At 50.3% G+C, this 24,356-nt stretch overlaps 3 long non-coding RNA genes across 5 annotated transcripts; 1 reads left to right on the plus strand and 2 right to left on the minus strand.

Annotated features, from left to right (window-relative positions):
• Positions 1-822: 822 nt before the first annotated feature.
• Positions 823-7,780, minus strand: LOC121818088 (uncharacterized). The gene is made up of 3 exons (XR_006058198.2): positions 5,877-7,780; positions 3,213-3,303; positions 823-2,644 (listed from the first exon to the last, which is right to left on the minus strand). It is a non-coding gene; the product is annotated as an uncharacterized LOC121818088 (long non-coding RNA).
• Positions 7,781-12,312: 4,532 nt separating this feature from the next.
• Positions 12,313-16,487, minus strand: LOC121818086 (uncharacterized). Of its 3 annotated transcripts, none has more exons than XR_009598681.1 (2): positions 15,954-16,487; positions 12,313-13,630 (listed from the first exon to the last, which is right to left on the minus strand). It is a non-coding gene; the product is annotated as an uncharacterized LOC121818086 (long non-coding RNA). The 3 variants fall into 3 exon arrangements; XR_009598680.1 differs by lacking the exon at positions 15,954-16,487 and adding an exon at positions 15,808-15,857; XR_009598682.1 differs by lacking the exon at positions 15,954-16,487 and adding an exon at positions 14,038-15,857.
• LOC121818085 (uncharacterized) lies at positions 15,232-23,044 on the plus strand. Its single transcript, XR_006058192.1, has 2 exons — positions 15,232-15,383; positions 22,789-23,044. It is a non-coding gene; the product is annotated as an uncharacterized LOC121818085 (long non-coding RNA).
• The last annotated feature ends 1,312 nt before the right edge of the window (positions 23,045-24,356 follow it).

Here is a 24,356-nt window from a genome sequence, read left to right on the forward strand (position 1 = left end):
CTCAGGTTTGGATATTTGAATTTGCCTTGTAAGCAAAAAGAAGATACTGAAGGAGTTTAAATGAGAAAATAACACTGTCAAGTTTGTAATCTGGAAATAGCTCGGTAGCTGTATATAGACTGGATTCAGGAAGGGAAGGTAGAGGACTGTTAGAAACCCACCATATATAGAACAGCTAGCTAGTGGGAAGCTGCTGTATAGCACAGGAAGCTCAGCTTCAGGAAGGAGAAGAGATGTGCCGACTTAACCATCACATGAGGAACCACACTGGTAGGAAGCAGTCTGCTTAGGAGGCAGCAGTTGTGAATCTGGTTGTGAGAATGTGGATGGTCCATTTGTGTTATTCCCATTGGTTACCCATTGAAAGAAGGTATTCATAGTAACAGTCATGCATCATAGGGAGAAATCCCTGTAGCGTGGAACCCAATTCTGTCTACTCCTCTACAAAACCTCTTTAAAATAGATTGTGCAGGGACAGCCCTGGTGGTCCAGTGGTTAAGACTCTGAGCTCCCAATGCTGGGGCACAGGTTTGATCCCTGGTCAGGGAACTAGATCCCACATGCCACAAACTAAGAGTTCACATGTTGCAAGTAAAGATTCTGCATGCAACAACTAACAGCCTGCACAAATTAAAAAACAACAACAATAAAAAAGAATCAGTATAAAGCAAGCAGTTGAATACAATAAATTAAGAAAAATAGCACAGGAATATTTCACTTGGACAAAGATGAGTCATCATCAAACAGAAACCATTCAAAATCTCTCCAAAGATGCTGAAAGAAAAAGGAGGTGGTGGGGACTGGGGGCAGGGGGCGGCGGGGTGGGGGTGGAGCAGGGAGAAGAGACAGGAAGGTGTGCAGGGAGCTTGGAGAGAATCACACGCCACATGTGGGCACAGAAATAAACACACCTGGGGGCTGCAATTGGGGAAGTTCACTTCTGGTTGCTTTGATTTTCTTTGAAAACCTGTCATGATGTCTCTCAGCTGAGAGCAGGCAAGGGGAGCTGACGGGAGCTTTGGAGGAGAAGGTGCCACGTGAAGCAGTCGTGAGGACTGAAGGCGAGTGAAGGGAAAGGAGGCATCCAAGCAGGGCCAGTGGGGAGACAGGACCCGCTGTGCATGAGGCATCCTGAAAACAGGCTGAATCTGGGGGCGTGCAAAGGGGCTTAGCAGCATCAGGTCAAGGATTCTAGGTTCTTCATCTACAATGGGTTGAGCCAGAAAGACAGGAGGTGGAAGTTGAGAGCGGTTGCTTAAAACTGAGATTACAGAGGGTTCGCAGGTCCTGGCTGAGAGGGTTTTGTTTGTGTGTTTTCCCTTCTTGACACCAACTGTGTGTCCAGGGCTTTAGCTCAGTTCTGACACTAACCACCCCAGAAGGAGGGTCAGCCTCACAGGTATGATCCCAGTTCCACAAGACTGTCCCCACCTCAGATGCCAACTCTTGAGTCCCCAGCTCACCCACACTTCTGCCCAACTTAGCTACAAACTCAGGAATTCCAGTACCTCCCCCTTCAGGTTGTACAGTTTGCTAGACTGACTCACAGAACTCCAGCAAATGCCAGAGGAAGGGCCAGGCCCTGGCCCCCTCCCCAAGCTCCTTTGTTTAGAAACCTTGGTCGATTTCTGTAACTGACCGTTTGAGTCACTTGTTTTTTTGTTTCTCTTCCTACACTTTAAATTCTCCCTCGTATGTTTTAAATTCACCAATAGTGCATCCTTGAATGGAGAAGGCACTGGCAACTCACTCCGGTATTCTTGCCTAGAGAATCCCAGGGACAGGGGAGCCTGGTGGGCTGCCGTCTATGTGGTCGCACAGAGTCGGACACAGTTGAAGTGACTTAGCAGCAGCAGCATCCTTGAAAATCCAGACCCCCAACCCTATACCTGAACAAAAGCAAAAGCCTAGGCCCCCCCATGCATTCTTTCCCTACCTGACACCGTGCCTCCAGGTGTGCTGTGTAAGTTTTAGGTCTTGTGAGCAAAAAGCCTCTATTTTTTTCTTTTTTCAGAGCTTCCTGAGTGTGTCAGACCCACAGGGGACAGTCTGACCACCACACTGGTGATTCACAGGCTGAGAATAGCAGAAAATCGTGCAGGACACCCTGGGCTCCCTTTGCCACCCCGGTGGTGCCTCCAGCTCCCTGCTGCAGAGGCCACATGCGTAATCTGAGCCCAGTAAACGACCAAGCCCTTCTCGGTTCTCAGTGTTGGCTCCACAGTCACTGAGGCAACAGACTTTATCGAGTACCTGTCAGGAGCCAAACACAGACAAGTTTGTGGTCCCTTCCCCCTCCCAGAGGTCATTGTTGTTGTTCTTGTTATTGTTCAGTTGCTTTCCCCGTCATGTCTAACTCTGTGACCCCACGGATTGCAGCACTCCAGGTTCCTCTGTCCTTCACTATCTCCCGGAGTTTGCTCAAATTCATGTCCATGAGACTGTGATGCCATCCAACCATCTGATCCTCTGCCACCTCCTTCTCCTGCCCTCAATCTTTCCAAGCATCAGGGTCTTTTCCAATGAGTTGGCTCTTTGCATCAGATGGCCAAAGCATCGGAGCTTCAGTATTAGGCTTCCAATGAATAGTCTGGGTTGATTTCCCGTAGGATTGACTGGTTTGATCTCCTTGTAGTCCAAGGGACTAATGCCCACCATTCAGTGAAGAAGAGAGTAAATGTTATTTAAAGGTCAACTACAATGAAAAACCATGTGAGTTGAGAACTACTGGCATTAAACTATGGGACCATATCAAAACTACTGGAATACAAAGCCGGAGGTCCTTGCACTGCTGAGAATGTGTCCTGACCTCCCCACCCAGATTCCACAGAGTTCTGCAGGCGGGATGAGCAGGAGAGGGTCAGAGAGGAAGAGGGGAGGGGGTCAAGGTAACTTGGGGCTGGATGGGGCAGTCCCATAGCTTGACAGGGACACGGGTTCCAGCTGAACACTTAGGCTCTGTGCTCCTCACTCTATGCAAGCTCTGCTTCAATTAAAAATTAGCGAAGACAAAATGCAGGCTTTGTAATAAAAAGAGCCCTTTAGGTCTAATTTTAAAATGGATAAATGGGCCAGACAGGATGGATGGAGGACCGCTCCCATGTGTCCTCTCACCTCTAAGGGACCACAAATACTGTCCATCTCAAAGCTTCTAACTGCTGGAAACCCACACTGTGAGGAAAAGGGGAGACAGAGGACAGAGAAGAGCGAACCTGGGAAGCTCCTTGTGGTGCTTCATCTTACGTGCGGACGTGGCTGGGCCTTGCTGCCCGGATATTCGGCCAAACGTCATTCTGGATGTTCCTGTGAGGATATTTGGAAATGAGGCCTACATTTACATCAGTGGACCTCGGTAAAGCAGGTTATTATTACCTCTGCGTGACGTGGATGGGCCTCACCCAGTCAGCTGAAGGCCTGAACCAAGACTGACTTCCCCACAAAGACAAGGAATTGCGCCTGCAGCCAGCCTTCAGATTTGACTCCAGCATCAGCTCCTCCCTGAGTCCCGCTGGTCTGCTGCACTCGCACTGGGTCCGTTTGTTTGTTTGTTTGTTTGTTTTGGGACTTACTTTTGTAACGGTGTGAGATGATTCCTTAAAGAAATGAGTTATTTCTATGGAGAATCCTGACTGACTCACAACCAAATCTGGATAAGTGAAGAGGAAAAAGATGGGAGGCACCCCCAGAAAGCCCTACAGGGATGGGCTGTGGTTGTCTACACTCTGAAGTAACTTTTCCTGGGTTGCACAACCTGTTGAGACCACCCCCCCCCCCCCCCCCCCGCCCCCACACAGACACAAGACAGTCTTGGAAAATTTCAGTTTCTTCACCAAAACTTGGCCACAGACTGTGGCTGAGGTTGGGTTAGCATGATGTGGACCACGTGTCTTTGCAACCCTGCAATAACTGACACACAGAGACACAGTTGGTGGGAGAAATGAACAGAAGCTAAGAAACACAGAGCAAGAAGGGCAGCCCAAAATGCCAGGGCCGGGAAGCCGGGAGTTGGGGTTGGGGGTGGGCAGAGGACCGGGGAGCCCAGGAGGCTCAGGGGGCAGCCACTCCCGGGGAGCGCAGGGCTCAGGGAAGAGCTTCTGCGGAGACCCTGGGTGATGATGGCAGGTCTCTGGGAAGCCCCACTGACCGGCGGCTGTGTGGTTTCCGTTGCTTCCTTCCTCCCATGGTCCATCAGAAGAGACCTCCACCCCCGAGCCCCTCTGAGCAGAGTGGACAGAGCTCCCGTTCCTAAGGTCTTACCTCCCGCTTGAAGCTGCTGGGTAAAATAAATGAGGTGATACAAGTAACTCACTGAAACCACCGTCTACACAAGCTTGGAGCTGGGTTACCTCTCCTTCAGCATTTTCCCTCCACAAGATGAGACAGGCTGAGGGTATAGAAAGAGTGTGAGAAAGAGGAGGGGAGGGAAAGGGAGGGAAGCAAAAGGAGCCAGAGCGACGGAAAACTGCTCACAGAACCGGCATCACTGCCCCTGAAACGCGCAGGAAGATAACAGGAAAGCTCGAAGGGACTGGGATCTTCAGCAGGAACTAAAGCAAGGAGCATCGTCCTGGAACGTGCAGCTCCAGGAGAGAACAGGAATCTTGCCGAGGGGAGGGGAGTTGTTTACCTGAGTATACTCAGGGTTACAATATTATCTACATTTGACATATTGGGGGACAACTTTTATTTTTGTATTACGAGCTTCAAGAAAGATTGGACCAGCTCTTAGCTGATGAAAATATGTAGAAAGTTGAATGAATTCTTGGCAAGCATCCCCAGGAATCTTCGAGTGGAAAAGGGGAGGACTGTAAGTGTGGGGCTTTCATGTTTATCAAAAGGAATGGAGTCTAAGAAAGAGTACAAATGAACTTATTTACAAAACGGAAAGAGTCACAGATGTGGAAGATAGGCTTATGGTTACGAGGCTGTCGTGGGGGTGAGGGAGGGACGGTCTAGGAGATTGGGACTAACATATACACACTACACACTACATATACAAACTACACACTACGTATACACACTACATACACACATACACACTACTCTGTGGAAAATAGATAACTAATAAGAACCTGCTGCGCAGCACAGGGAACTCTACAGGCCAACTCTCAATACTCAATGATGGCCTATAGAGGAAGGAATCTAAAAGAGAGTGGAGATATGTATATGTATAACCGATTCACTTTGCTATACTCCTGAGGCTAACACAAAATTATAAATCAACTATACTCCAAAAATAATTTAAAAACCAAAAACGTTTTTTTAAAAAAAGAACATTGTAAAATAAAAGCGGGGGCAGGCAGTTTTCTTAAGACAAAGGCTAACTCCGGCAGGTGGAGTGCGCGCAACTTTCTGTCTGACCACTAGAGGGCGGCAGCTCGCCCCATCCTGCGCCTGGACCTCCCAGGCCCAGCAGCTACTCGGCTTGTGCAAGTGGTCCTTCTAGGCATCCTGCCAGGGATCCCAGGTTGTTTTTGCTTTTGTTTTTTTAACCACTACACTCTTAAGAGAGAAAGTCTTTTCAGAGGAAACAAATAAATCTAAATCCCAGAAAGAAACCCAAGTTGGTCAAAATATGCACTCGGAACTGGCAACTCTCACCCCATCTCCCTTGTGGTCAGAACTGGGGTTCTGCCCATCATCTCACCTCACCTCTCCCCCACCCCACGCAACCACATCCTTCAGAGCAATGCTTCCCAGATGTTTCCTGGTGAAAACTTTTATTATGTTTGCGTATGCCAGCCTGTGCATTTTTAAAAGATGTACAAATTATTAGTCATATTTTTATTAGATTCAACAAACATGACATTTCATTTCAATAAACATAATCGGAACAAACCACACAGACAGAATAAAAAGGAAAATGAACCACATACATTGTCCATTGGAGGTGAGCTTACAGGCACTGAACACAGACAGTCGCTGTTCTGTTTGGTCTTTCTGTCCTTCCTTAATGGATGCTTAACAGAAATCACAGGCGTGACACGGATCGCCGCATAGGAAAGGCCTGTGGGCTGCTGAGAGGACTGTCTCCTCGAGTTAAAGTCTGCCGTTCGCTTGCTACCACCAAACCAGGCTGGTGACACTGCCGCCGGCAGGCAGCACTGCGTATAGTACCTACACTGTTTCTGGGCTTTGCTTCAGTGACTCTTAATGAGGCAAAACAGTCTCACCTGGACAGCCACAGAAACGAAAGAAGGAATGTGAAACTCTTCCACTAACTCAGAATCTATGTTTAGCTGTTATACAAAACGAAGGAAATGACTCTATGTTTTTAGATTTTGTCTTCACCCCTTCCTCAGTTCCAACAAGCAAGGGTTTCATGCAGATTATTCTTTCATGAAAGAAACAGACTCTGGGTCTGCACTTCCTGCATATGGATCTTCTTTGAAGGGATTTAGAATGTGAGCATTCTGCCTCCATCGGAAGCTGTCCAGTGATCCCTGTTTGCTGCTGGGCAGGTAACTTGTGGCGCATGCCGTCAGGGTCTGCAGAACTCTGTCTTGCGAGTGTCTAACTTTCCTCTCTGCCCTTTGGTCTCATGACTTTATCACCTGAAAGTGTTAAGGTCGTTGAGAACATTGCCTGACCAGGAATAAGCAGTTCTGGCTGGTCAATGGGCAGTTGTAAAATACTGTGACTAAAATTGTTTTTAACTCAGAGAAAAGTGAAGTGATTAAACGTTTTTGACAGTACTCTTCCTGTGATTCACATGCAGAGACAGCTGTTCATGATCTTTGAGATCCTCAGATTGTAAAAATCATCATCTCAGATTTACCACACTAGTCTGGATGAGGCTGCATCTCTAGTGAAATAATGCAGATTTTCCTGAAGGGAGAGAGACCCCACCTCCTTTCAGAGAGGAGGAAGGAGTGGGTCCTTCTACCACTTTGGACAGGCCAGCGTCCCCTCTCAGGGAGCTGAAAGGGAGAGTGCGACTCTCGGCCATTGAAGAAAGAGGAATCATTCATTTAATGTAAGAAAAATGCCATTATTAACTCTGGAAAGTGATGTCAGGTTGACTTGTTTCTCTGATCTGAGGACCATATATATAAGCAAACATACATGATTCCAGAGCACAAGGCAGATTTCTTCACTAAATAACCTCTCTTAAGAGTTTCTAGGCTTCTGCTCTTTTTACCTTCTTTAAAAAGAAAATTTCAAACTGTGTCATCATTTTGCTTTTCCACGTGCCTGCATAAAAGTTCGTAAGACATGTTTTCTGGATTTGGCTTCTGTTTTTTTTTTTTTTTTTTCTTGGCTAAGCAAAGTTTTCTAAATCACTTAGTTCATTTGACCTTGATGTGGCCTTTTAAGCCATCAGCAAACCTGAGGTCTGCTGGCGCGTCCTTCACCTGAAGGCGGAGAAGTAGCAGAGCTGTTTTTGAAACCGCGTTCCTGCTCCTGAGATGCTTTTGTTCAGTGACCAACTCTCAGGCGCACCGCGGGAGCTCAGAAAACACTGGCTGAATTGTACTGGAAAGAGTCAAGGGATAACAGTCTGGACAATTTTATTTCTACCTCTTATAAAATGTGTGGTGCGTGTCTGTGTGGTGCGTGTCTGTGTGGGGTGTGTGTGTGTGTGTGTGTGTGTGTGTGTGTGTGTGTGTGGTGCGTGTCTGTGTGGTGTGTGTGTGTGGTGTGTGTGTGTGCACTTGCTGGCATGTGTGTGCACCTGTGTGTGCCCGCCTGGGGGAGTGTGTGCCTCACTGGGAACTAGTAACGAGAGGACTCTTGCCCCCAGGCGCGCACAGAGCTGCCGCCTCATCCTGTGCAGGCCTCAGGCTCCCTCCTCAGACACTTCCCCCACCCCCACCCCCCGCCCTCTGAACTGCCCCCTCATCCTTTCTGCTGCCTCCTTTTGCTCATGAGCTGATTCGTGCATACACTCAGACACGTGTGTGCACTATTTGTGTTTCTTGTCCATCTCCCCCTCATCCACTGAAGTAAAAGTTCTAGCATCAAGGACCCTGCAGTCCTTGAATCTTCCGAGTTGAATCAGAGAGAGTCAGCACCTGTCCAAACAGCGGGCCCTGCAGGGGTGTCCCCAGCTGGGCTGTAGTCCATGACCCCAGCCTCAGATCCTTTGCAGGCCTGGACCTGGAGGTAGGAGAGGCCTCATTCATGGGAGTCCAAGAAGGGCCCCCATCTTCCTAGAGTCACAGTCTCCAGACTTCGGGCCTCAGATCTCCCACTAGCTCTCCACGGTGGCAAGCTGACCTAGGCCCACGTGTGAAGGGACAGGGTGACGGTGCCCGTGGAGAGACCAGCACGTCTACCCATGGCCAACCCCAGAGCAAGAGGGTCCCAGACACACAGCAGACAAGCAGCCACCCAGTGGGAGGAACGGAGCACCCCATAAGGGACCAGGGATATTTAGATCCAAGTGCACTGGGAAACTGAAACCTCCAACAACTCAAAATGGTGTTGGCTATTAAAGAGTAATTTAGGGCGCATTTATTCTTAACAGAAAGGCTTCTTGTGAACGCAGTGTGTGCCCGCCCTGGAGTGCCTCCCCCCGCGATTGCTTGTGAAACTGGTGATGACTCAGAACTTCGGAGCAGAGCGGGGCATCCAGGCCCGTTTCTAGCTCCATCCTGCGCAGACCCTGTTTCCCGCGCTCACCGCCCGCGGGTGTCAGACTGCAGGACTGGATCACCGCCCCGCCCCCCGGGACTAGAAGCTCCGCAGTTGTGGCCTGATGAGTAACCCGATCGTGGTCCGCTCTCCTGCCAATTATCTTTGATAAGATCAAGCCCACAGCATACCAGTTTGTTCCACTGATTTCACGATAAATACTCGTTCCTGGAGCCCAGGCCCACGGCAGGTGATGTGGTCATAGCAACAACAGGAGCAGGATGATAAGCAGTAGGGCAGGAAGGCCTGACCATCTCTCACCCAGGTTCTCAGCCTCGGCACCGCGGGCCCTTTGGGAGGACGGTCCTTGGTCCAGAGGGCTGCTTCCTGCACCGGATGATGCCCAGACGCTCAGCCATCCTTTCGGCCTCTGTGTACCAGATGCCATGGGCACCTCACCTTGGTTAGGAAAAAAACCCAGAAATTTCCCCAGAAATTTCCAAACGTCCCCCTGGTCAGGAACGGGAGGGTGGCACGGGGATGCCGGGTCCAACCATCCCATCGAGCTTTTCTGGAAACACAAGCTCTGAGGAGGGAAGAGGAAACATCAGGGCTGCCTGGAGGAAAACCTCAGGGGACTCAGAATGCCGTGGTGCATCCACCGCAAGGGCGAGACTTCACATCGCAGTTTTGGGAACTGAACGTGAAGTCTGACTCTTTGCGACCCCATGGACTGTAGCCTGCCAGGCTCCTCTGTCCGTGGGATTTTCCAGGCAATAGTACTGGAGTGGATTGCCATTTCCTTCTCCAAGAGATCTTCCCAACCCAGGGGTCGAACCCGGGTCTCCAGCATTGTAGACAGACGCTTTACAGTCTGAGCCACCTAATCCCAGGCCTCCCACTGATACCATCATCAGTTTGCACACAAAAATGCAGCTCTGGCTTAACTTTAACCTTTACAAGACTGGTTGTTTCATCTTGTGAGTTTTTTTCTGGACCCCGGGGGCTGGACAGGTCTCCAAGGGCTTGAGAAAATTCCAAGACTCACAACCCTCTCTTAGCAAACTTGCTGCCCGACTTGCTGACGACAGTTGGGGTGTTTACGAGCAGGCATGTAGTCCAGGCAGACCAGACACCAGTCGGAGGCCCGCTCTCCTGCTTCTGAAGCCCGAACAAGACTCCATTTTCATTTCCCTAAAACAGCAGTGATTCCGTTTTAAATGCGTGTGTGTGGGGTGCCCCGTGTGTGCTCACTCAGTGGTGTCCAACTCGGGGACCCCATGGACTGTAGCCGGCCAGGCTGCTCTGTCTGTGGGGTTCTCCAGGCAAGAGCACTGGAGTTGGTGGCCATTTTCCTCCTCCAGGGGATCTTCCCGACCCAGGGAGGGAAACTCGCTCTCCTGGGGCTATATTAGCAGGTGGACTTTTTACCACTGTGCCACCTGGGAAGCCCCATATGCATATGTATATCTATATTCTTTTTCAGATTCTTTTCCATTATAGGTTATTATAAGATATTGAACATAGCTTTCTGTGCTATACAGAAGGGCCCTGTTTATCTATCTTATAAACTCATTCTTTTAAAAAATGTTTATTGGCATATAGTAGATTGGCAGTGTTGTGGTAGTTTTAGGTGTACAGTAAAGTGAGTCAATTATATTTGCATATGTAGTTATATATAATAGAGAATCATTCTTACATTCTCTTATAGGTTATTGTATAATATTAAGTATAGTTCCTTGTACTATACAGTAGGTCCTTGTTGGTTATCTATTACATATAGTAGTTTGTATATGTTAATTTCAAACTCTTAATTTATTCTTCCCTCCTTCCTCTTTGGTAACCATAAATTTGTTTTCTGTTTTATAAACTCATTCTTAATAAGCAAGAAACCAAGGCCCAGGAAGGGACTTGGTGAGGACTCTGGTTGGGCCCCTGCTGGAGAGGCCTCTTGGTTTTCTTGAATGGCAGTGAGCCCAGCAGCATCTGTCTGGAGAAAATACAAGCAGTTTCCCATGATGAGAAAGTTCCTGGATAACAAGCAGTTGGTGCACAAGGAATTTGGACATATATATTCAAATCACAAGAATTTGGTCACTTTTCCATCTCTGTCTACGAATAAGCAACACATAATATGAGGGCTGTCAGGCCCAGCAAGGTGTTCCTTATGCTCAGGCATAACGTCTGGCACAGGCAGACACTGTGATATTTGTTAAATAAGGAGAAAAAGGTTTGGCTCAGAGCCAGGGCACTGACTGTGGGCGCGTGGTGATTCACAGAGGAGCCAGCACCCAGGGTTAGTACCCACCCTGGCCTTCCACGGGCTCAGTAAACGGGGAGGCGGGTGTGTGGGGACGGGGTGCTGGGGGCAGTGCGCCCCCTTTTCTCCTGCTAAGACAGCTGCTCCATTATCTTTCTGACACAGTCACTGTCGATGCTGTTAAAAAACAAAACCTGCTTTAGTTCTGAGCACTTTGCAAGGAAGTCGGATGGTGAAATCTGCAGGTGGATCTGGGTGGGGGCGGGGGGCCTGTGGGTGGGCCAGGACGACCCGCCTCCCATCCTGATGCCCGCACAGGGCCCTCCCCTATCCAGTAGCCAAACCGGAGGCCCAGTGAGTCCACAACTTTAGAGCAAACGCTGCCTTCACTTTGCCAGCCCGGCGGGAAGTCTGGAGGCCACAAGGCCTGCAGGAAGCTCTTCCTTCTGTGCACAGAGCACACAGTGTTGCCTGAGTCTTTTTCGTGTTGAAAGACAGATTCCAGGGAATTCCTTGGTATCCGGTGGTTAGGACTCAGTGCTTTCACTGCCAAGGCAAGGGTTCTGCCCCTGGTCAGGGAATTACAATCCTTCAAAGCTGTGCAGCACAGCCCAAGATAAAAGACAGATTCTAGAGTTTCACTGCTGGCAATTTTCAAGCAGGAGCTATTTCGTGACGGTGTCCCTGGTGATTCTGATGGGCTGCCTCGTTTGGAAACTGGCCCCTAAAAAACCCCATAGAATTCACCACCTTCTTTTGCAAGATGGGAATGTGAGGATGGCAGGTGGCCTGGGACACGTGAGGTCATCCACACCCAGCGGCGCCTGAGCCCTGATTCAGGAGGCCCCCTCCTCTTCATCCGGGAGGTGTGATCAACACCTGACGCAAACAACTCCTGCCTCCGGGAAGTGGCCGGCCACGCGGCCCGTGAGGTGGACGTGCCCTGGAGACCAGCAGGCGAGGACGGGACCCAGCCGGCTGCGGCCAAGGAGAGAACGGCCAGGCGCCAGGGAGAGAACGGGCAAGTGCCACCCCTGACCACCATGTGAGCCCCATTAACTGAATAACCAGGACGCAAACCTGCCGCGGGAACACGGAGGGTTTCTCCCCCGCCTGTCCCTCCAAACCCCTGCCCCTCTCACAAAGACTGCTTCCAGCTGGTGACTCTCTGTGAGTCTCCGGGCTCTCCCCTGCGATTCCATATGTGGATGTGCACACACGCAGATCTCCTTTTTCTTTTACCCCACACAAATGTGCTTAAAGCTGAAGTTTCTCCCTGAATAGACCCTGACCCGAGCTTTCTCAAGCAGAGTGTTAAAGATCGCTGCCCCTTGGAATGCAGTGAGGGATGCAGGCCCTCCTAACGCAGCCCCAAACTATAAACAAGGCCTTGAGTCTGTTTTCAGACACAGCAGGGCGGAGTGGAAATAGCTACCGTGGACCACGTGAAGAGGTAAACCAAGGCGAGCTCAAAATTGTCGAAAAGATGAGTTTATTCAGGAACAGCCATAATAGCATCAGGGCACACAAACTGTAGAAGCCGTAAGTAGGTCAGTAAAAGGTGTGGGGTAGGCCATGTTTATGGCCAGGAAATGTAAAGAAGGGAAAGTCCAGTTAGTCTATTAAAATAAAAATCAATTGAAAGAAGTGCAGAGACCAGGCCTGAAAGTTCTTGAGCAGACAAAACCAGCCCAGGCAGGCAAACAAAGCTCAGATGAGCCTAACCCAGGCCGTTTCTTTTTCTCACCTCTGGAACCATAAGCAAACCTTCCAAGGCTGATATGAGGCAACCTATGACCAAGGCCCTCTCATTTAAGAAAACTGTAATATTATCACTTTTCTGTAAACCAGGCATTTACAGAAACTCTGTTTCTAGTCCTGAAGTTTTATTTTTCTGAGGGCATGTGCATGAGATTTTCCATTTTATATCTTCCGGTTCCATTTCAGATTGAAATCCTTTGACAAACATGGGCTGTGGCATCTAGAGAAGGGCCATCGCTGGGGTGCCAAGAGTTTGGGGAGCTCTCAGGAGTGGAATCCAGGGAGTTCTGGGGTCCTAGGAGACGGAGAGTTAACCAAGGTGCAGACACATGTATTAGTCAGGATGGCTGCTGTAACAAAACACACAGGATGGGAGCTTGAAGGGCAGAAGCTCTCGTCTCGTGGTTCTGGAGGCAACTTTCTCACCGTGTGTTCGTGTGTGGCAAAGAGAGCAATGAAGCTCTTCCTCTGCTTATAAGACTACAGGGATGGGGCCGCGTGACTTCTTTCAGCCTTAATTACCTCCTTAAAGGCCCCACCTCCAAACACAGGGCTTCAACATGGGCAACTGGGGGACACCATTCAGTCCATGGCAGCACTCATTTCATTCATTTCCTCCAGCAACTGGTCATCTATACCGACACCAGACCCTCCTGGGAGGGGAGATGATGGGGGTCTCCATGCAGTCTCCATGCGCCAGACCTCACTGATGTCGGGGGAAGCAGCCAGCATGCCAAGAACTCGACAGGAAGGAGGCTGTAAAAGGGGCAGCCCAGAAGTAACAGCCACTTTTAGGAAGAGGAGAGGTCAGGGATGACTTCTCAGAGCAGCTGGCTGGGAAACAAGAGAGAGGCTCACCCACAGGTGCCGCCAGCCCCCCAGGAGCAGGGCGCCTTCTTCACTGCTGCGGCGCTCAGCACGTGGTGGTTATGTCATGAATATCATTGAAATGCAGTCCACTCCGTCTCTGCTGCAGAGCGCTCCACGCTCAGTAGGCGCCCAGGGCCTGTGGGCTGGCCTGGGGCCCGTGGGCTGTCAGTGAAAGTGGCTGTTCTTACTCTCAGGAGCGCCGCACACAGGTGCACCCCAGTCCCTCCCCTGATCCGTGTAAACACCCCAAACGCCAGCTGTGCTGGCATGATGGGCTCTGTCTGAATCTCCCCGGTTCACAGATGGGACAGCTCCAGCCAAGAGGTTGTCCCGGCCGCGGTGCCAGGCCCGGTGGCTCCACAGAGAAAGTGGGAGCCTGGAGCCCTGCCGCTGACCAGGAAGGGAACCGCGGGCTGGAGGCACAAGTCCGCTTCCTTCTCACCCAGTCGCCTCCCCCACTCTTTACTCTCCCAGCTCTCCACCTTCAGTTACATTCTGGGCTTACATTCTGCATCTCTCTGAAACCCAAACCGAGACACTCCTTCCGCGGAAATGTTTATGCAACTCACCACCATTTCCTGGAATCACCTCCTCCTCCTGGTGATGATACCTTGGTCCGGGGCATCACCTTTTACTTAGATGGAGCCAGGAATCTAGCTCAATCTGTCTCCCGTGTCTGGGGGCACTTTTCCTTCTTAACATCCCTTGAATCCATGTCTCCTTTCTTCCCCCTTCACAACCTTAGTTAAGACCCTCATTGCTCCACCAGCTCCTCCCTTGGCCCCCCAAGTCCAGTCTTGCCTTTCTCCACACACACTTCCCTGAGGTGGTTTCTAAAATAGCAACTGGCTTGTGTATTTCTCCTGACTGAAAGATTCCGAGATCTCCCTATTGCCTAAGGAGGAAGCAAAGCCAAACACACACACTCCCTCAGATCGCAGCCTTGGTCCCTCGCTTGCTGCCAATCAGAGCACCTATCCAGTGCCATGGCAACGGCCTGTCTGCTCTTCCATCTCCTCAGCTAGACTTTTGCAGGAAACCAACATAAATCTTGTTTCCTCACTGCACCCCAAGACCCCAACCATCACCCAGCGCACAACAGGAACCAAACATGCACACTTGCATCAGTGAGTGAAAGGGTAAATGTTTGAATACGATGAACCGTCTGTCCCTTCCCCTAAATTTCCTGTGCACTTAAAACTGCTCCAAAAAATTTGTCTTGACCAAAAAAAAAAAAAAGTTTAATTGACAGAAGAAGCTCATAGATTATAAAAGATTTGAGAGATATTTTGATTTAAAAAAAGCAACACCAGCCAGAAACTAGAAAGACTAGTATTAGTCAACCTTGGGCCAGAAGAAAATTCCATTCCTAACGGTTGGAGGAAAGGCAACAGCCCGGCTTTTGTGAGGGACAAGGGTGAAGTCCGGGGCACCGCGTGGAGAGCGCAACTCAGCTAAAGTGGACCCTGGGCCACCTCTCCGGCTCCCCGAGCCTCTGGCGGGAGGGGTTCCAGCCTGCACTCCCGTCCCAGGAACTCCATCTGAGCGGCTCCGCGGGGGACCTAGGACAGAGCAGAGGGGAGGAGCCGCCTCCAGGCCTGCAGGCCCAGCACCGAATCTAGCTACAGCCTGAGGGAGACGGGCGTCCACGTGACTCCCCGACGACTCAGGGCTTGACATGAAAGGTTGTTTATTAGAATCTCTCCCTGGCGTTGGACGCCGCCCTTCACGTCGGTGTGTGCGGTTGTGCAATCCTCCAGCCCATAAAGGCGGTGACCCTGCCGCCTCTGGAGCCTCTGGAGCCCGGCCTCCCCTGAGCCTCCCTCCTTGGGGCTCCGGCCACCTGCCGCCACCATGAGGGTCCTCCGCCTGCTGCTGCTGGCCCTCAGCCTGCTCCTCTCCCAGCTGGGCCCAGGTGAGCTGGGACCCTGCAGCGCCTGGGGCTGGAACTCGGGGCTGCGTCTGAGGTTGGCCGCCTCTGCAACCTGAGCCCGGGGCAGCAGGAAGGCCTCTCCGGGGCAGAGCGGCCTGTCGGGGGCAGATGGCGCGGGGCGGTCCGACCGAGGGGTCCAGGCCATCCCGAGTGCGAGGAGTGCACCCGCCTGCCTAGAGCCTCCCCGGGCTAGTTCTCCCAGGAGCCTGAGGGCAGCTGAGCGGCAGGAGGGCCGGACTCCAGTCTCTCTCTCATCTCTCCCTCAGGGCTCCCTTCCCTCTGCCCTTGGCGGGGATGTCAGGTGGCAGGCAGCCCCCACACCCCCAGCCCTGTCTCTGTCTTGGGCATCCAGAAAGTATCCTCTGTGAAGGGGACCCCTACCCCCATCTGCAAGATGCCCCCTTACCCCCGAGAGGCGCAGCGTCCCAGCCAGCCCAGAGGTGCACCCCGTCTCTCGCCAGGGCCCGGGGCGGGTCCTCCCAGCTGTTCTCCTGCAAGCAGGTGCCACCTGCCCTGCCCACAAGACCAGTTCCGCCAGAGTCTTTGACTCACCCGTGTGCAGGCACTCAGGGATCCACCTTCCTTGGGAAATCCGCTCACATCCTCCAGGGTGGCCCATTCCCCAGTGCACCACAAGGGAGCTCTGTGTCAGGCCAGGGGATGCCAGTTCCTCGGGGTCAAAGCAGCAATGCCCCTGGTGTAAGAGAAGGCGAGCCCCTGCCTGCCAGAAGAGTCAAGAACACAGTTTATCCCAGCCCCGCCACTCACTCCCAGGTCATCCCCAGCAAGTCACCTCTTCTGGCTTTTAGTTTCCTCGTTGGCAGAGTGAGTGGGCTGCGGCAGAGGGCTCTAAGAGCGTTAGGCTCCGGAATTCTCTGCAAGCCCTGCTGTGCTTTCCTCCAGGGCAGCATGTCGTTGTGCATTTGGGCCTCATTTACTCCAGGGGTTCCTCAGGGCTCCCCTCGGACAGCTGGGTTCCGAAGTATTCCAATGCAGAGCTTTAATGTTTCCAGTCGGGACCCTTAAGGGAGGCAGAGAAATCCAAGCAGCGTCCTGCTGTTATCGTACTCATCTCACAGCACGTGTGTTCATGAGCAGCCGTGCAAAGCCTCTTACCACAGCTCAGTTCACACTCAGAATGTTTGAAAGCCACTATATTAACATGAAGAGTTGTTTTCAGTCTGTGACATCTAAGTAGGATTACAAGCATCTCATCCAAAGCCTCGAAAAAGAGTGTTCCCGGGGGCACGCAGGAGGAACTGAACTTACTAATCACTTCTTACAGAAATGGCAGCTGATATGATGGAGGGCCCAGCGTAAACTGGACTGGCTTAGATACTGCCCTTGGACGACAGGCAAGCCCTGTCTGCACAGAAGCAGCAGTAAAGAGGGCCTCAGGATGGGGCCCCTCAGGACTGCTCACTGAGCCCAACTCCTCTTCTAGAAGGGGCGGAGTGGGGTCCTCCCCACCTCTGGGCTGGAGCTAGGGGGTGCCTGAGCTGCAGGGTCCCTGCAGGTTGAGCACACTCTCTGAGCCCTGAGATGCTCACACCTGGAAAGGGACTGCAGGGAAGGCAAGCGCGACACCATTTTTTCTGGGGAATGTAGAAACGTCTGGAGGGGAGGAAGAGCCCAGGTGTTTCCTGCATCAGAACACACCGGGGTCCCCAGCCTGTTCCCAGGGTCGAGGTTCCCTGCGCACAGGCGCCAGCTGGGTTGCTTCCGCTCCTTGTGGTTGCGTCCTCGTTGCTGTGTGCTGGTTGTTGCAGCTGCAGCAGCCGCCCCTGCAATACCCACCCTGCCAGCAGGCTGTCCCGACGCTGGAGGCCTGGGGCTAGTGCAGGGAGGGAGGCGGCACTGCTCAGCCACCCTGAACCCCAACAGGGTCAGTTCACTCCTTTTCTGGAAGAGCCCTCAGACCGGGTCATTTCACAGGTGGGGAGTCGAAGCCCGTGAGGTCCCGGGGAACCAGCGCTTTGTGGTCACTGTAGGAGATCCTAAGACTTGGTGTTGAGCAGTTTTCCTCCCGGTCAGAGAAAAAGGCCTGTGTCGCCCACTGTTAGCTTACACAGATGGTCTTTGTGTGAACATGGAATAATGTCACAGTGGCAAGGCCACCCAGGTCCCTGCAGAAGCTGGACGGGAGCCCAGCAGAGGTGCTGAGAAAGGCTGAGGCTGTGTCCTCGCTGTTCAAGGAGTATCCAGCGAAGAGCTGCTGCAGGCAGGCATTGCCCAGGATGAGGGGCTGCGTCGGGGAGCAGCCCCGGAATCCGTGGCCGCACATTTGAGAAGCAGAGCACAAGCCAACAGAATTGCTTAGCTAAAGAGAGCTGTGCTGTGAAATGCTGTTAAGGGCACAGTGCCAGGGGAACACATGACGATGAGAGCGGACGGGGTCTCGAGGGGCCGGAAAGGCTTTGCTGAGGAAGCTGAGAAGTGAGGGAATGATGAAAGTCATTTTTGAGTTCATGGAATTTTCAAAATAATATTTAACTCTCTCCCAATTAAAACTCGGGATATGTCACACACAAAAATCAGATTTTTAACTTCTTTAAAAAGTTTAAAAATTTTATTTAATGTTTAATTTTATATTGGAGTATACTTGATTAAAAATGTGTCATGTTCAAGGGTACAGCAACATAATTCAGTTGTACATATACGTGTATCTACTCTTTTTTCAAAATCTTTTCCAGTTTAGCTTGTTACATAATATTGAGCAGAGTTCCCTGTGCTATTCGGTAGGTCCTTTTGGTTGCGTTCTCAGTGGCTTCTGTCAAAGTCTGTCTCTGCGACTCCATGGAGTGTAGCCCGCCAGGCTCCTCTGTCCATGGGATTCTCCAGGCAAGAATACTGGAGTGGGTTGCCATGCTCCCCTCCAGGGGATCTTGACCCAGGGGTTGAACCCAGGTTTCCTGTGCCTCCTGTATTGCAGGCAGATCCTTTACGTGCTGAGCCATCAGGGAAGCCCTTTTGGTTATCCACATCAAATACAGCAGTGTGTACGTGTTCTCTTCTCTTAAGGACGCAGCACATGTGGCAGATTCCTGCCTGGCAACAGTGAGCTGCGCTAAAGAGTGCCGCTGCCGCCACACAGGATGCGCCCCTCAGGACGCCGCAGACCCCAGCAGTCCCTACTGCCTCCCTCAGCCCATTTCACAGAGCTGTGTTATCTGCCTGGCTGAGGTGGGAATCTGGATTTTCAGCCCCAACTTAACTAAACCAGTGAAAGTGAAACTGTCATTTTTGGCCGGGGGTGTTTCTGAAGAGCTCTGGTACTAAAGTTCTTTATATCTCAGCCCAGAAAAGAATTCAATGAGAGGCAAAGTGAAGAAGTGATTTATTAGGATACGACATTTGTGAGGTATGAAAGTGGGCAGGCAATGGGGTGCTGCACCTCAAAACCTTACTGGCTTCTTTTATAAACAATGGAAAAGTGAGGGGGGGGGAGAACTTCTTCGACTTTCTTAGGTGGACATCATGCTTCCAACATTGCTCCTCCTCCAGGTTGAGCAGGGGCGTTTTCTCGTCCCTTCCTGCTCAAGCTAGGTCCACAAATTAGCTTTATCATGTGTGCAGAGAGCATGTCCTGAGCTCACTGACTTGCTGAGCTCACTGGGCAGGCTGTGGGTCCCTGCCATCATTGTTTTGCTGCCTTGAGGCTTGCCTCGTGACTCTGTTGCACGGTTTTGTTGCTAAGCAAGCCTGCTGGGTTTTGCGGTTAAGCAAACCTGCTCTCTCCAGTGATCATTAACTTACAGGGGTCTCCCATATTTTTCTACTTGCAACCCCCTAGTGGGATTAACTATTTCATCACCGATTTTGTCTCTTCACTCGGCCTCTATCAAATGAGAGAGGGGAAGGACAAGCCACATGGGAAGGAGAGCTGGTATGAAAGCCCAGTAGGTAGGCGAGCTGCTCAGTCGTGTCCAACTCTTTGTGACCCCATGGACTGTAGCCTGCCAGGCTCCTCCATCCATAGGATTTCCCAGGCAAGAATACTGGAGTAGGGTGCCATTTCCTTCTCCAGGGGATCTTCCCCCACCCAGGGGGAAGCCTAGTCTCCTACATTGCAGGCAGACTCTTTACCATCTAAGCAACCAGGGGATCCCCTTGAAAGCCCAGACGTCCAGATAAATTAAAACAACAACAACAAACAGAGCTCTCACTCTCACTCCAGTCCTCCCAGCTCCGCTGTGGGGAGGAAGAATCATCACCCCCATTCTGTGGCTTAATAACTTGGCTAAAGTCACATGACTGGTAACAGACAGAGCAGGGACTCAAACCCAGGCCATCAGCTCCAACACTGCACAAAGCGTCCTGGGACCAGGGTGAGGGGTCAGGAGAGGGGTCAGGGATGTAGGGAAGCACAGGTCAGTCAGGCCTGAGGCAGCAGGAGACCCCATCTGTGTTCAGGTGGGCCCCAGAAGCTTTCAAACCAGAGAGTCACAGAATCAAACATGGCTTCTTCTTCTTGGTGAGGATCTACTTGTTCATTTTGGCTGTGCTGGGTCTTCGCTGATGTGAGGACCTTCTCTAGTTCTGCGGCGCGGCTGCTCGTTGCTGCGTGTGCAGGCTTCTCGCTGTGGTGGCTTCTCCTGTGGGGGATGAGCCCGGGCTTTCTGGAATGTGGGCTTCGGTAGCTGCGGATCCCACGCTCCAGAGCACAGGCTCAGGAGTGTGGCTTTGGGGCTCAGCTGCTCTGAGGCATGTGGGGTCTTCCTGGGCCGGGGATCAAACCCATGTCCCTTGCATTGCAATGCAGATTCTTAACCACTGGACCACCAGGGGTGCCCCAGACATGGCTCCTGTAAGTGATTGGTCTCCTGGGTGTGGAGGCTGGTTGGAGGAGAGGCCCTGTAATCTGAAGCAGTTTTTTATATATTCTACATAGCAGCTGTGTCAGTTGTAAGCATGGCAAATATCTTCCCTCACCCTGTGCCTTAGTTTTTCACTCTCTGAATTTTCCACGTTATTTTAAGGTGGTTAAGCGTGTCATACTTTTTCCTTTAGGGTTAGTACTTTGATGCCTTAAGAAATCTTCTTCTAGCCCAAAGGCATGAAGAGTGTTCAGTGTGTCTTCTGAGGGCTTATTGATTTTCCTTTTACACCTAGGTTTATAACCATCTGGCAGTGATTTTTAATGTGCAGGTGTGGTGTGACTAACGGTAAAAGGTTTATTTTTTCCATTATGAATATTTAATTGTTCCAGAACCAAGCACGGAGGAGACCATTTCCTCCCCTCTTATGCTGAGCGACTGTTGTTCAACTCTCAGTATCTGCAGGGACCTCCTCGGGCGTCTCCCGCTATTCTATTTGTGTATTTGTCTGCCCTAGTCCACTGGTAGGTTTGTATCCTCACCATCTGGTCTAATTACAGTGGCTCTATAATTAGTCTCAAAATCCAGTAAAGCAAGTTCTCCTGCCTTCTTTGCTAAGACTGCCTTAGCTATTCTTGGTCCTTTGAATTGCCACAAAAATTTTAAAATCAGCTCATCAAGTGTCGCTGAAAGAATCTCCTGGGATTTTCATGGCTTTGGGCTAGCACTGCAGCTTAATTGGGGGAAAATTAACATTTTAAAAATAATTAATCCTCCAGTGCTTAAGCATAGCATTTCTACTTATTTAGGGCCTCTTTAAATTACAAAAAAAAGTTTACTATATTCTTTACAGATAGAGATATTGCACATTATTTTTTAGATTTGTAACCAGGCATGTTTTATGCTCTTCTATAAGGTATTTTTGTTTCTTTTTTTTCCTGTTGATTGCAGAATTAAAATAATTTTTTTTCATTTTGTATAGTGATCTCATGGACAGCAAATTTGCTAAGCTTTCCCGTTAATTCCTTTTAGACTGCCTACGTCTAATCATAATATCTGCAAATAGAGACAGTTTTATGTCTTCTGTGCAACGCTTGTACCTTTTGTCTCTTTCTTCCTTGTCTCATTCCCCTGGCTAGCACCTCAGGCACAGTGCGGGGTGATAATGAAACGGCAGCAATGCTCGTCTGATTGCCAGTCTCGTGGGATGTTTCCAGTGCTCGACCATTAAGTGTACACTGTGCTGCAGGCTTCTGTAAGCACTCTGTATCAGGTTAAGGAAGTTTCCTCCAGTTCCTTATTTGGTAGGAGTTCTTTCTTTTTTAAAATCATGAATCAATGTTGAATTTTTTCCAATATTTTTCTGCATCTTTTAACATAATATAACCATTGGCTGATTAGATAATGAGAACATTTAATCTCAATTCCTCTGTCAGTTAGTTAAGAAAAAGTGATACATTTCTTGGAGAATTAAATGCAGCCATAATGGGATGGATATGTACACACTGCTATATATAAAATGGTATATATAAATGCTATACGTCCAACAAGGATGTATTGTATAGCACATGGAACTCTGCCTAATGTTACTCGCCAGCCTGAATGGGAGGAGCATTTGGGGGAGAATGGATACATGTATATCCAAAAGTGTGTCCCTTTGCTGTCCAGTGTTGGAGAAGACTCTTGAGAGTCCCTTGGACTGCAAGGAGATCCAACCAGTCCATTCTGAAGGATATCAGCCCTGGGATTTCTTTTGGAAGGAATGATGCTAAAGCTGAAACTCCAGTACTTTGGCCACCTCATTCGAAGAGTTGACTCGTTGGAAAAGACTCTGATGCTGGGAAAGACTGGGGGCAGGAGGAGAAGGGGACGACAGAGGATGAGAACACAGACGACAGATGGATGGCATCACCGACTCGATGGACTTGAGTCTGAGTGAACTCCGGGAGTTGGTGATGGACAGGGAGGCCTGGGGTGCTGGGATTCATGGGGTCGCAAAGAGTCAGACACAACTGAGCGACTGAACTGAACTGAACTGAAATTATCACAACATTGTTAATCAGCTATACTCCAATATAAAATCAAAAGTTTAAATTAAAAAAAAGTAACCATAAAAGTGCTATTTCCCCAACAAAAGAAAGATGACCAGCCTCAGAATCTTGAAAACGAATGAGATCGCATAACCTAGTCTCCTTAGTTTTGAGAACTGGGGTTCAGAATGTTAGAGTGCTTTGCTAAAAATCACACCCTCACTCTAGAATAAGGAACGCAACCAGAGCACTCTGATGAGATATGTTGCTATTCCCTTTGGGCCCTATAATGCACTGAAGCTTCAAAGATAATGCCAAAAATGAGGGCTCGCTAAGGGTGGAGACACCAACCCACCAGCTTTGAGGGGGCTCTTCAGGTGCCGTGTTTCACGAGCAGCTCCACAGGTCAGCTTGGTGTGAAGCTCTTGCAAGGGAAACCCCTGTGATGTGCTTTGCAAAGGGCTGTCTGTCCTGCTTTCCCCTGAAATCCCTGTGGCCGCAGGCCAGGAGTCTGACACGGTTGCTTTTCCCTTGTCTCAGGTGCCGGCCAGCTTACGGCTCTCGGCCAGCGGTCTGACAGCTACATATGTGCCAGGAAAGGGGGGACCTGCAACCTATCGCCCTGCCCCCTCTACAACAGGATTGAAGGCACCTGCTACAAGGGCAAAGCCAAGTGCTGCATCCGTTGACTCTGAGCTGGGAGCGATGGCAGAGGGGACTCGGGAGCCATGTGAAGTCTTTGTAACCATTGTTTTAATAAAAGGATTTTGTGAGGCATACGTCCTTGAGACCAGAATGAGTCTTGTGTCTCCTTTGGGAAGATATTGAGAAAGTCTGAAGTTTGAAAGGGCAGACAGGCTAGGCAGCAAAGCCCACCGAGTACGGGACTGGGGGATGCTGACGAGGCCGTGAGCCGTGCTACCTCCACTTTGATTTATCACCAGATCTACAGGTGAGCGATGCAGGGGGTCCAGGTGAGACCGAGAGCACGTGATGACCCAGCCTCAGGCCCCCCTCATTCGTAGCAGAAGCTCATCCCAGACCCAGCGATCTCAGCAGCCTGTCCATCTGCTGAGCCCAGAACTGCTGCCCCTGCTCCTCCCTGGGCCGGGACAGTGGGCTGTGGGTTGGTTAACCTTAGCATTTGAGAACTTTCATTAGGACCGTAAAACTATCCCGAGTCAGGAGGCCTAATAGCTGGTTCCTGGAGGACCATTTCTAACTCCAGCACAATCACATGATCTACTTACACATCACTTACAGAAGCATTCTCCAGGACCACTGCCCCTGCCTTTTGTCATTTCTGCACCACGAGGCCTGTAGACACCCACGATGGGAGAGAGAGGGTTGCCTTCCCCTCAGGTTGCCTTCCCCTTTTGCCAATAAATTTCTGACAACTCTTGATGATACACACGCTGTCCTCTCCTTCATCTGGCAAGAGCAAGTCCACATTCCACTTGGATCAGTCACAAGCACACATACAAGTCAAGCAGTATAAAAACGTGGGGGAATTCCCTGGTGGTCCAGTGGTTAGGGGAGTGGGTAGTATCAGCTAAGTCCTTGTGGCTTAGGAGACAACAGATGGTGTTTAAAGTTGATAAGTGAAAATAAGAGGGGTAAGCATGTCATTCAGAGAAGCAGTGAAAGGCAGTGGCTTCCGGTTAGAAGTACTTTGGAAGAATTTCCTTTTCACAAAATACATGTATATTTGTGTAAAATGTATGCAGACTATAGAACATATATTTTGAAGATGCAAGACATGACTGTTGTCCAGTGGAAAAGCCAAAGTCATCTGAACACACAGGACCAGAGCCCCCCTCAGAGCAGTGTCTACGAGATTTTCATCTGTGTTGTTTCCTGCACTGACATTTTGCTGAAGAATGGCCTGTTCCTAGGAGGTACGAGCTAAAGCATTTGGGGCTGGCTGAAATGTCACAAAGCTGGCAACTTCCTATGTAGTCACTCAAAGCAAATTTAATTTGCAAAGTGATTACAACTGGTGGATCCAGAGGGAGGGTGTACGGTATGCGCTGTACTAATCTTGCCTGTGTGTCCATCTGAAGCTTCTCAAGATGAAAGTTAGGTTGGGAGGGAGGATGAAAAACATC

Source organism: Ovis aries, chromosome 26 (assembly GCF_016772045.2).
Source record: "Ovis aries strain OAR_USU_Benz2616 breed Rambouillet chromosome 26, ARS-UI_Ramb_v3.0, whole genome shotgun sequence".
Lineage (NCBI taxonomy): Eukaryota > Metazoa > Chordata > Mammalia > Artiodactyla > Bovidae > Ovis > Ovis aries.